Genomic DNA, 11,447 nt, shown 5'->3' with positions numbered 1-11,447 from the left:
TTCTGTGTGCAGCACCCCCAATACTTACCTGAGCCGCATCAAGATCCAGCGATGTGCATCAGTACTCCGGGGACTCTCCCTCCTCATTGGCTGAGACAGCAGTGGGAGCCATTGGCTCCTGCCAATCACAGCCAGTGAGCCAATAAAAAGAGAAACATAGAAACATAGAATCATAGAATGTGTCGGCAGATAAGAACCATTTGGCCCATCTAGTCTGCCCAATATATCTGAATCCTATGAATAGTCCCTGGCCCTATCTTGTATGAAGGATAGCCTTATGCCTATCCCATGCATGCTTAAACTCCTTCACTGTATTTGCAGCTACCACTTCTGCAGGAAGGTTATTCCATGCATCCACTACTCTCTCAGTAAAGTAATACTTCCTCATATTACTTTTAAACCTTTGCCCCTCTAATTTAAAACTGTGTCCTCTTGTGGTAGTTTTTCTTCTTTTAAATATGCTCTCCTCCTTTACCGAGTTGATTCCCTTTATGTATTTAAAAGTTTCTATCATATGTCGGGGCTCTATGTGTGAATGGACCAGGAATGAGCCTGCTTGGGTGGTCCCACAGCAAGCTGCTTGCTCTCAGAGGTGTCAAACTCAATTTCATTGCGGGCCGCATCAGCATTATGGTTGCCCTCAGAGGGCCGGTTCTATCTGTAGCCCACCACTATTAGAAGTCAAGAGCCCCCACTCTCCCTTACATCACAGTGCATCCCCTTAACATGTACTGCTGCTGGGAAGAAGCTGGAGGAAGAAGCTGGAGGCAGAGCTGGGAAGCAGCAACTGCAGGGTCTGGAGGAGGGCTGGAGTCAGCTGCTGGAGTCTGCTGAATGCCGAGACCAGTGGAGGCGGAGAGGAGGGGGTGCTACGGCTGCACAGAGAGATGCAGGATCTGCAGGAGGAGTTTTGTCCTCCTCTCTGCTGCCAACTGCTGAGTTGGGGGGGGTAGGTCCTCTCTGCAGCTTCAGAGGGAAGCACAGGATCTGGCAGAGGAGTTCTGTCCTCTCTGCTGCCGTCTGCTGAGACAAGGTGGGAGCAGAGATGAGGGAGATGCAGCAGCTGCAGGAGAGGTGCAAGGGCCACATGAAATGGCCTGGAGGGCCGGATTCGGCCCACGGGCCTTGTGTTTGACACCTGTGCTCTAGTGGGAACTTGGCAGAAGGGGCCAGGAGCACCAGCGGGGGACCCGAGAAGACGAGGATTGGGGCTGCTCTGTGCAAAATCATTACACAGAGCAGGTAAGTATAACATGTTTGTTATTTAAAAGAAAACAAAACTTGTCTTTAATATAACTTTAACACATTTTCTGTCTCTTCCTGTATACACTCATTTCTCCATTGTATCTATGGAAGGAGTCATGTTTGCAATCCAGCCTGTTTGACAACCACGTCTGCCTTTATTCATCTCCAATACATGGGGGTTGATGGGACTAGTAGTTTACAAAATAGAGATAAGACTCTTTGTCCTTTTTTAACAGATTGCCCAGGAAATGCGGTACGCCCTGCATGTCCGGAAACATTACCAGGTATTTTCACAGTTCAAACCACTGGAGACCATAACAGATACACAATGACCCTGATTTACTAAAGGAGTGGGGCGTGCTCACTTTTAAAGTGAATTTTCACTTATCTTAGTCAATGAGGTGGAACACAGTGAAGATTTACTTTGAGAACAAAACTCAATCATGTGCAAGGACAATATAAGGAAGAATGGATTGATGATTATAATACTATGAGACTATAATGACTCCCCAAGGGGTGATGGGACAAGTCTGCACCCACTGTCAGCTTAAATATTGGTTTTAGGTGAGCTGACAATTGAACATGTCACCTTAAAAATTCTGAAAAACAATGGAACATATTTGAGGAATTAACCACTTTAGCCCCGGAAGATTTTGCTGCTCAATGACCAGGACACTTTTTTCAACTTGGCACTGTGCGACTTTAACTGACAATTGCGCAGTTATGCAACGCTGTACCCAAACTAAATTGATGTCCTTTATTTCCCACAAACAGAGCTTTCTTTTGGTGGTATTTTATCACCTCTGCGCTTTTTATTTTTTGCGATATTAATAAAAAAAGTGCAAAAATTTTGCGAAAAATTGACATATCCTACTTCGACAGTTAAAAAATATCCAATATATTAAATTTTCTCATAAATTTATGAAGTATAAGTAATGAACTTTCTGAGGTAATCTGTACTGCTGAACAACTTCAGGGCCCTTCCTGGCACCCCCTTTGTTCCTAATCTTCAGGGTCAACTACACAGCACCCCATTTGCTGATTCACATCCCGTGTGAGCTATCTCCTTGATCCCCTGACTTCTCTGGAGTGGTCTCCTCTCTCAGGCAGACCCTTAGGCAAATCCTCTGGTGCTCACTATACTGTTTTACCCACAAGACTCTGCCAGCAGCTCCACTTGTCAGCGCTCTGGATCCTTCTTCAGCTCAGCTCCACACACCTGGTTCACTAGGCCGACTGCCTAAACCACCTTCCTCACACCTGCAGGAGGAGAGACAGCCGTCCACCTCCTCCTGGGACTCTGCTTCCCGTCAAAAACACCCTGTCACATGCTCCCTCTGGATTTATAGCCAATCCCAGGATGCATTGCAGCAATGCCCACCCACTGAGACAGCCATAAACCCCCGGTATGCTACTGGCTAGGTTTCCTCCAGTGTCCAACAAGCTCCCTCATTGGATACCAGTGGGGACACCCCTTAGACCCAGTAAATCAAACCTGGAAACATATGGCAGGAAAAACTAACAGATCAAACTCCCCTGATAAGCAGCAGGAGCCAAAAAGATGCTTTTACCTAGCACCTATCTAGGAGGGTGCTACATCCACCCCCCACCAAAAAATGAGCCACGTCCCGTTGGCCTCTGGGGCAGTCACCCCCCTAGACAAATTCCTATCGGAAAATATCCAAAGAGTATCCCACAAACCTGGAAAGGGGGAAAAGGGAAGAAAATGAATTTACATGAATAAGTTATGTAGCAAAAATATAAATATTTTTCTGTACATTATGATTTAAGGCAATGCACCCCCCACCAAGCAAAACTTTGCTCCGGTGGGTAAACACATGACCCTAACTATCTATTTCTACATTTCTAACCAATCCTGGAAAGAAAAGGAAAAAGGGTTAGACATTAATGCAATTTACATATTCAAAGTATTATGACCTAACTCAGGTTTAATGAGAAAACCCCTTCCTGCAGGGGCGACCTTCTCACCCAGCATCCCTAGCTAGAGAACTCAGTTTCACGCATAGTCTTGACTCGGCACCCAGCTCGCTCCTCAGACGATCCTGAACCCTGCCACTGACTATCTATAGCAGTCCAGTGAGATGGCTGTGGTGTCCTTCTTCTAGGCACACCCAGCATAAATTTTCTTCCCCTCACAAGAACTTGGTTGCTGGAGCCTGGGAAACCCATCAGTCCCGAGGAGGCAAGATTTCTTCAGGGCCCCCTGGTCCCAGATCACCCTCCACCAAAAGAACCCCGGAGCTTTGCCCACTTCTTCCAGGCATTCGTTCCCATAGTTCCAGTGCTGGCCCGTTGGCCCAAAGTATTCCACCTGGAACCTAGTGATTTGTAATCCCAGATCCCGGTCCGATGGCCCAAAGGATCTCCTGAGTAATATAAGAAAAATATTTTTTTTTCTTGAATCCAGGACACTGACTCAGTGGCCCAAAGGGTCTGCGGAACAGCAATAAGAATCTGTCCTAAATTCTGGAGAGGGATGGCCCTCTCGTTTAAGTCCAATGGACATGACTTGGTATTCCCCAACCTCTTCCGTAAGGATGGAAGGGAAAGGGGTGGTGGAAAGGGGACATACACCCCATCAACAGAAATTTGAACTCCTTTTAACGCAGTTCCAAGTATAGACTAGCCAGCCATTTTGAAGTGTTATCTTCTTTCTGAGAATCCATTTTAGATATAGTAATCTGGGTGGGGAATACAGACAAGTTTCCCCTGTTCATCGCGGACACAGACTGACCAAGCCTGGCCCCATCCGTCTGGGCGGCTGACCTCCACTTGGTCCAGATAGATGGACCGCCCATAGTTCCATTGTGCTTTAACTGCAAGGAATTTCTTCCATAGATCTGTCCTGGTGGGATTCCTGTGAGGCTTGGGAATGTACCAGAAGTCCCAAATGGCCTCATCGCACCAAGACTCTCTCTTTTCCTAAATTTCAGTCATAACCTCCCGTGGAGCATAGGGGTAATCATACCCGTATTCCATTGCGTCCTTTCAATGCAGCCACTGCTGCATCCTTAAGAACCTGGCAAGGGTTTTCCGGGTTCCCTCACCCAGCAGGAGAAAATGGGGTATCTTCATGCCTGATCAGGGAGATGTAGGCCACATTTTGATCCCGGGCCTAGACATAGTTCATAGGTGGAGTTAAATCCCAGACCCGACTGGCATAGGCCTCACAGAACCCCAGACTCTGGGCGAGCTCCCCTCTTACCACAGAGTCCCTTGTTTCCCCATCAGGCGCCTCTACTGTGTCAGGACATGTCATACTGCTCCGGGGTTCAGATCCCCAGTCCCACTCAGTCTCATCCTCTGATTTCCAGTGGTCAACCCCCTCTTCTAGGGACCCAAATCGGTTTTGGAAACTTGGAGACCCCACATCGATGACCCCGGCATCCTCCTCACTGCTCACACTTGTTTTAGCAGCCCTGGTCGCCTCTGGCATTTTTTCTCCTTGATTTGTAGAGTAGCAGAACTAGTTTCTGCTGTGGTAGCCTTCAGCGCATCAACTAGTGGCCACTTCCCGGCCCGCACTTCCCGGCCCGCACTTCCTGCATGCACTCCTTTTCTGGCAATCGGGTTTCTTGTGATGCATAAACTGGACCACTGCCAGGTTGCATGGCCTCCAGTTGCATCAGCACCCTAAAAACCCCTCTCCCTCCTCCACGGAGAGGTCCTGATTCCAAGACTGACAAGGCCCGAGTGACTCCGGTCTCCCATGACACACAGATCTTCCTGGGATGACCTTCACTCCTCTCCACCCGCAGCAACAGCTGACCATAGTGCCCACACTGGCTCCATGCTTGCATTCTCACTGTCACACTCAAACACTAGGAACATACCAGGCCTAAGCTTTCCATGCCTCCACACACCTGGTTCACTAGGCCGACTGCCTGAACCACCTTCCTCACACCTGCAGGAGGAGTGACAGCCGCCTGCCTCCTCCTGGGACTCTGCTTCCCACCAAAGACACCCTGTCACATGCTCCCTCCGGATTTATAGCCAATCCCAGGATGCATTGCAGCAATGCCCTCCCACTGAGACAGCCATAAACCCCGGTATGCTACTGGCTAGGTTTCCTCCAGTGTCCAACAAGCTCCCTCATTGGATACCAGTGGGGACACTCCCTTAGACCCAGTAAATCACACCTGGAAACATGTGACAGGAAAAACTAACAGATCAAACTTCCCTGATAAGCAGCAGGAGCCAAAAAGATGAAAATAAATTAGGGTTTACCCAGCACCTATCTAGGAGGGTGCTACGTTTAACTTTTTTCTACCTGCGACCCATTTGGGAGATTTCCTTTCACTTTCTGTCAACAAAGACATATGAGGAAATGAGAGGAAACTCTCCAAAGTGAGGGGGGTTAACCTGGTAGACAGTTGTTACCTGAGCAGGCGTCCCATTGTGAGATTTTCCCTCACCTACTGCTCTGGTGACAACTCAACAATTATGCATTTCCCAAAACTTTCTATCAGACGTAATATAAGGTCACCAGAACTGATAGAGAGGGTGAATCTCCCCACCAGGGTTACAGATTTGTTCTAAAGATGTTCCAACCCCTCACCACTCTAATCATAACTAAAAGAAATGAGATATAAATACTTTACCCTTTACTGGAAGTGACACAGCCCTTCATCAGTATTGCCATTACTACTTTCTGATTGGGCTTTTCACCTCTACACACTAAACATGCCCAGCTTTGCTATCATTTCATTATATGATGATTATTTGCTGTTTGATATTTCTGTTTGTATTTTTGTAATATCCTGTTTTCTTGTAAGGCCTCAAGCACACATGATGTTTTTTCAGCGGCTGTTTTTGGCGTCAGACATTTTTTTCTACAGCCAATAAATGCCCCAGCATGTTCTATGTCTCCCCAGCATGTTCTCCTATGTCTCCCCGGCATGTTCTATGTCTCCCCAGCATGTTCTCCCATGTCTCCCCGGCATGTTCTCCTATGTCTCCCCCAGCATGTTCTCCTATGTCCCCCCAGCATGTTCTCCTATGTCTCCCCAGCATGTTCTCCTATGTCTCCCCAGCATGTTCTCCTATGTCTCCCCGGCATGTTCTCCTATGTCTCCCCAGCATGTTCTCCTATGTCTCCCCAGCATGTTCTCCTATGTCTCCCCAGCATGTTCTCCTATGTCTCCCCGGCATGTTCTATGTCTCCCCAGCATGTTCTCCTATGTCTCCCCAGCATGTTCTCCTATGTCTCCCCAGGATGTTCTCCTATGTCTCCCCGGCATGTTCTCCTATGTCTCCCCGGCATGTTCTCCTATGTCTCCCCAGCATGTCCTCCTATGTCTCCCCAGCATGTTCTCCTATGTCTCCTAAGCATGTTCTCCTATGTCTCCCCAGCATGTTCTCCTATGTCTCCCCGGCATGTTCTATGTCTCCCCAGCATGTTCTCCTATGTCTCCCCAGCATGTTCTCCTATGTCTCCCCGGCATGTTCTATGTCTCCCCAGCATGTTCTCCTATGTCTCCCCAGCATGTTCTCCTATGTCTCCCCAGGATGTTCTCCTATTTCTCCCCCGCATGTTCTCCTATGTCTCCCCGGCATGTTCTCCTATGTCTCCCCAGCATGTCCTCCTATGTCTCCCCAGCATGTTCTCCTATGTCTCCTAAGCATGTTCTCCTATGTCTCCCCAGCATGTTCTCCTATGTCTCCCCAGCATGTTCTCCTATGTTTTCCCGGGATGTTCTCCTATGTCTCCCCAGCATGTTCTCCTATGTCTCCCCAGCATGTTCTCCTATGTCTCCCCAGCATGTTCTCCTATGTCTCCCCAGCATGTTCTCCTATGTCTCCCCAGCATGTTCTCCTATGTCTCCCCCGGCATGTTCTCCTATGTCTCCCCAGCATATTCTCCTATGTCTCCCCAGCATGTTCTCCTATGTCTCCCCAGCATGTTCTCCTATGTCTCCCCGGCATGTTCTCCTATGTCTCCCCAGCATGTTCTCCTATGTCTCCCCAGCATGTTCTCCTATGTCTCCCCAGCATGTTCTCCTATGTCTCCCCAGCATGTTCTCCTATGTCTCCCCAGCATGTTCTCCTATGTCTCCCCAGGATGTTCTCCTATGTCTCCCCGGCATGTTCTCCTATGTCTCCCCGGCATGTTCTCCTATGTCTCCCCAGCATGTCCTCCTATGTCTCCCCAGCATGTTCTCCTATGTCTCCCCAGCATGTTCTCCTATGTCTCCCCGGCATGTTCTATGTCTCCCCAGCATGTTCTCCTATGTCTCCCCAGCATGTTCTCCTATGTCTCCCCAGGATGTTCTCCTATTTCTCCCCCGCATGTTCTCCTATGTCTCCCCGGCATGTTCTCCTATGTCTCCCCAGCATGTCCTCCTATGTCTCCCCAGCATGTTCTCCTATGTTTTCCCGGGATGTTCTCCTATGTCTCCCCAGCATGTTCTCCTATGTCTCCCCAGCATGTTCTCCTATGTCTCCCCAGCATGTTCTCCTATGTCTCCCCAGCATGTTCTCCTATGTCTCCCCCGGCATGTTCTCCTATGTCTCCCCCAGCATATTCTCCTATGTCTCCCCAGCATGTTCTCCTATGTCTCCCCAGCATGTTCTCCTATGTCTCCCCAGCATGTTCTCCTATGTCTCCCCAGCATGTTCTCCTATGTCTCCCCAGCATGTTCTCCTATGTCTCCCCAGCATGTTCTCCTATGTCTCCCCAGCATGTTCTCCTATGTCTCCGTGCACACATAGGCTGTTATCAGCAGTTTTCACTAGGGGCGTTTTACTGGCTGTAAAAAAAAAAAAGTGTTTTTTAGTGACGTTTTTCAGCTGTAAAAACGCTCTGATGTCGATAAACACCAATTAGCAGCATTTGTGATTCCATTGCTTTCTTTAATTAGTTCTGGACCGGAAGGTTTCGCCCCCCTAATGACCAGGCCATTTTTTTGCGATTCAGCACTGCGTTACTTTAACGGAAAATTGCGCGGTCGTGCAACGCTGTACCCAAATAAAATTGATGTCCTTTTTTCCCACAAATAGAGCTTTCTTTTGGTGGTATCACCTCTGCGATTTTTTTTTTTTACTATAAACAAAAAAAGATCGAGAATTCTGAAAAAAAAAAAAAAAAAAAAAACAATATTTTTCACTTTCTGCTATATAACATTCCTAAAAAAATTTTAAATATCAAATTTTTTCATTTTTTTAGGACAATTTGTATTCTGCTACATATTTTTGGTAAAAAAAAAATATCAATAAGCGTATTTTGATTGGTTTGCGCAAAAGTTATCGCCTCTACAAACTAGGAGAAAGATTTATGTCATTTTTATTTATTTATTTTTTTAACTAGCAATGGCAGCGATATGCATTTTTTTGTGGGACTGCGACATTGCGGCGGACAGATTGGACCCCTTACTGACATTTTTGACACTTTTGGGGGGACCAGTGACATTACTACAGTAATCAGTGCTAAAGATATGCACTGTTACTGTAATAATGACACTGGCAGGGAAGGGGTTAACCTAGGGATGATCAAAGGGTTAAATGTAAGCCTTGGGGGTGGTTACTAACTGTGGGGGGAGGGACTTGTGAAATGATCATAGAGACATGTGTTCCTATATAGAAGGATCTCAGGCAGTGGCGTACCTAGAGCATTTGGCACCCGGGGCGGATCCTATATCTGGCACCCCCCCCCCCCACCCCGACTTTAAAATGTAAAAAACACCCACAAAAAAATGTAATGTTTTCAAGAATATTTTTTGCACAAATTTCAAAGCCCCCCATCACAGTGCCCCTTGCAGTCTGCCCTCCGTCTCTCTAATCACAGTTCCCCCTTTTGCACTCTCTGCCTCCCCTGCACAGTCCTACCTTCAGCATAGATAGATAGCTAATATTAGCAATGTGTTTAAGTTTGAGTAAGAGATTGGAGACTTGCTAAAGGAGATATTCAGAGACTACAGACATGATACAGGAGATGGTCAGAGACTACAGTCATGATACAGGAGATGGTCAGAGACTGCAGACGTGATACAGGAGACGGTCAGAGACTGCGGACATGATACAGGAGATGGTCAGAGACTGCAGACGTGATACAGGAGATGGTCAGAGACTGCAGACATGATACAGTAGATGGTCAGAGACTGCAGACAGGATACAGTAGATGGTCAGAGACTGCAGACATGATACAGGAGATGCTCAGAGACTGCAGACATGATACAGTAGATGGTCAGAGACTGAGGACATGATACAGTAGATGGTCAGAGACTGCAGACGTGATACAGGAGATGGTCAGAGACTGCAGACATGATACAGGAGATGGTCAGAGACTGCAGACATGATACAGGAGATGGTCAGAGACTGCAGACATGATACAGTAGATGATCAGAGACTGAAGACATGATACAGTAGATGGTCAGAGACTACAGACATGATACAGGAGATGGTCAGAGACTGCAGACATGATACAGGAGATGGTCAGAGACTACAGACATGATACAGGAGATGCTCAGAGACTGAGGACATGATAGAAGATAGAAGAACACTAGGGGGGCCGGAGAGCACAGACGAAGCAGAGAGCACTGGAGGTGCTGAAGGGCACGGTGGGGGGGGGGGCTGGAGAGAATTAAGAGAGGGTTTGGAAAGCATTGTAGGGGGGTTGGAAGGTGCAGGGGGTGGATTGCACTGGGGGAGACAGGGAGCACTAGGGGGGCGAGCAGGGAAAACCAGGGGGGTGGAGAGCACTGGGGGGACGGGACAGGGAGCTCTTAGGGGGGTGGGCAAAGAAAATCAGGGGGGTGGAGAGCACTGGGGGGGACAGGGAGCACTTTGGGGGCGGGCAGGGAAAACCAGGGGGATGGAGAGCACTGGGGGGGGGCAGGGAGCACTTGGGGGGTGGGTAGGGAAAATCAGGGGGGTGGAGAGCACTGGGGGGGACAGGGAGCACTTGGGGGGCGGGCAGGGAAAATCAGGGGGGTGGAGAGCACTGGGGGGGGGGCAGGGAGCACTTGGGGGACGGGCAGGGAAAACCAGGGGGGTGGAGAGCACTAGGGGGGCGGGCAAGGAAAACCAGGGGGGTGGAGAGCACTGGGGGGGACAGGGAGCACTTGGGGGGCGGGCAGGGAAAACCAGGGGGTGGAGAGCACAGGGGGGGACAGGGTGCACTTGGGGGCGGGCAGGGAAAACCAGGGGGTGGAGAGCACTGGGGAGGGACAGGGAGCACTTGGGGGGAGGGAGAAAGCACTGTGGGGAGTTGAAGAGCATGGGGGGGCTAAAGAACAGGGGGGGGTCTAGTGCACTGGGGGGGGCTAAAGCACTGAGGGAGGGATTAGGAGCACTGGAGGAGGTTAAGAACTTTGGGGGCCAGCAAAAGAAGTTGTATAGAAGGGAGATGGGGCAGCTGAATATAGATGAATTGATCTTTCCCTATTCTTCCTGCAGGAGGGAGAGGAGGAGAATCAGTTATTCAGCAGGAAGCTGCAGGAAGAATAGAGAAAGATGAATTCCTCTATATGCAGCAGCCCCATCCCCCTCCTATCCAGCACACACTTTTGCAATGGGCACTCACCTTCTTCCCGCTGAGGCTCCGCCCCTTCTTCCAGTCGAGGCTCCGCCCCTTATTCCCGCTGTGGCTCCGCCCCCTACTTCCCGCCGCGGCTCCGCCCCCCACTAGCAGCACGGACTGAAGGAGCTGCCACTGCAGCTGCCTTCACACTGCGGGATCTTTCTGACTCTGAACACACCGGGCAGGACACCGGCTGACACCCCCCAGTGAGTGGCAAACGGGGCAGGCCGCACCCCCGCCCCCCCCCCCCCCCATTGATACGCCACTGATCTCAGGCGCTCTGTGATCATTCCAGAGAGAAGAACGGTCAGCTGTGTTTACAAAAGCTGACCTCCCTTTTCTCTCAGTGGGGAGCGATCGCGGGTGTCTGGCCCTGCGCATTGGCATCCCCTTGCCGATTGGGGGTGGGAGTGTGCCGCCCGCTTGCACACCTTTCCCCCCCAGCACTACGCGCGCGACCGACATACCCCTACGTTGGTTTGCGCAGCCGAGCCAGCCTGCCGCAGTATATCTGCAGCGGGCGGTTGGCAAGTGGGTAAGCCTGGGTTCTGTTTGGAGTTGTCGTTGATGGAACATAGCCTGGGTTTACACTGGTGTGTGCTGAACACCGCATGTGATTTGGACCAAAAACGCACCGCATTCCCGTGCACATCACATATATTTT

Source organism: Pelophylax lessonae, assembly GCF_965119305.1.
Source record: "Pelophylax lessonae genome assembly, chromosome: 9".
Classification (NCBI taxonomy): Eukaryota; Metazoa; Chordata; class Amphibia; order Anura; family Ranidae; genus Pelophylax; species Pelophylax lessonae.
The sequence above is the reverse complement of the archived record's forward strand: the minus strand, read 5'-3'. Positions refer to the sequence as shown.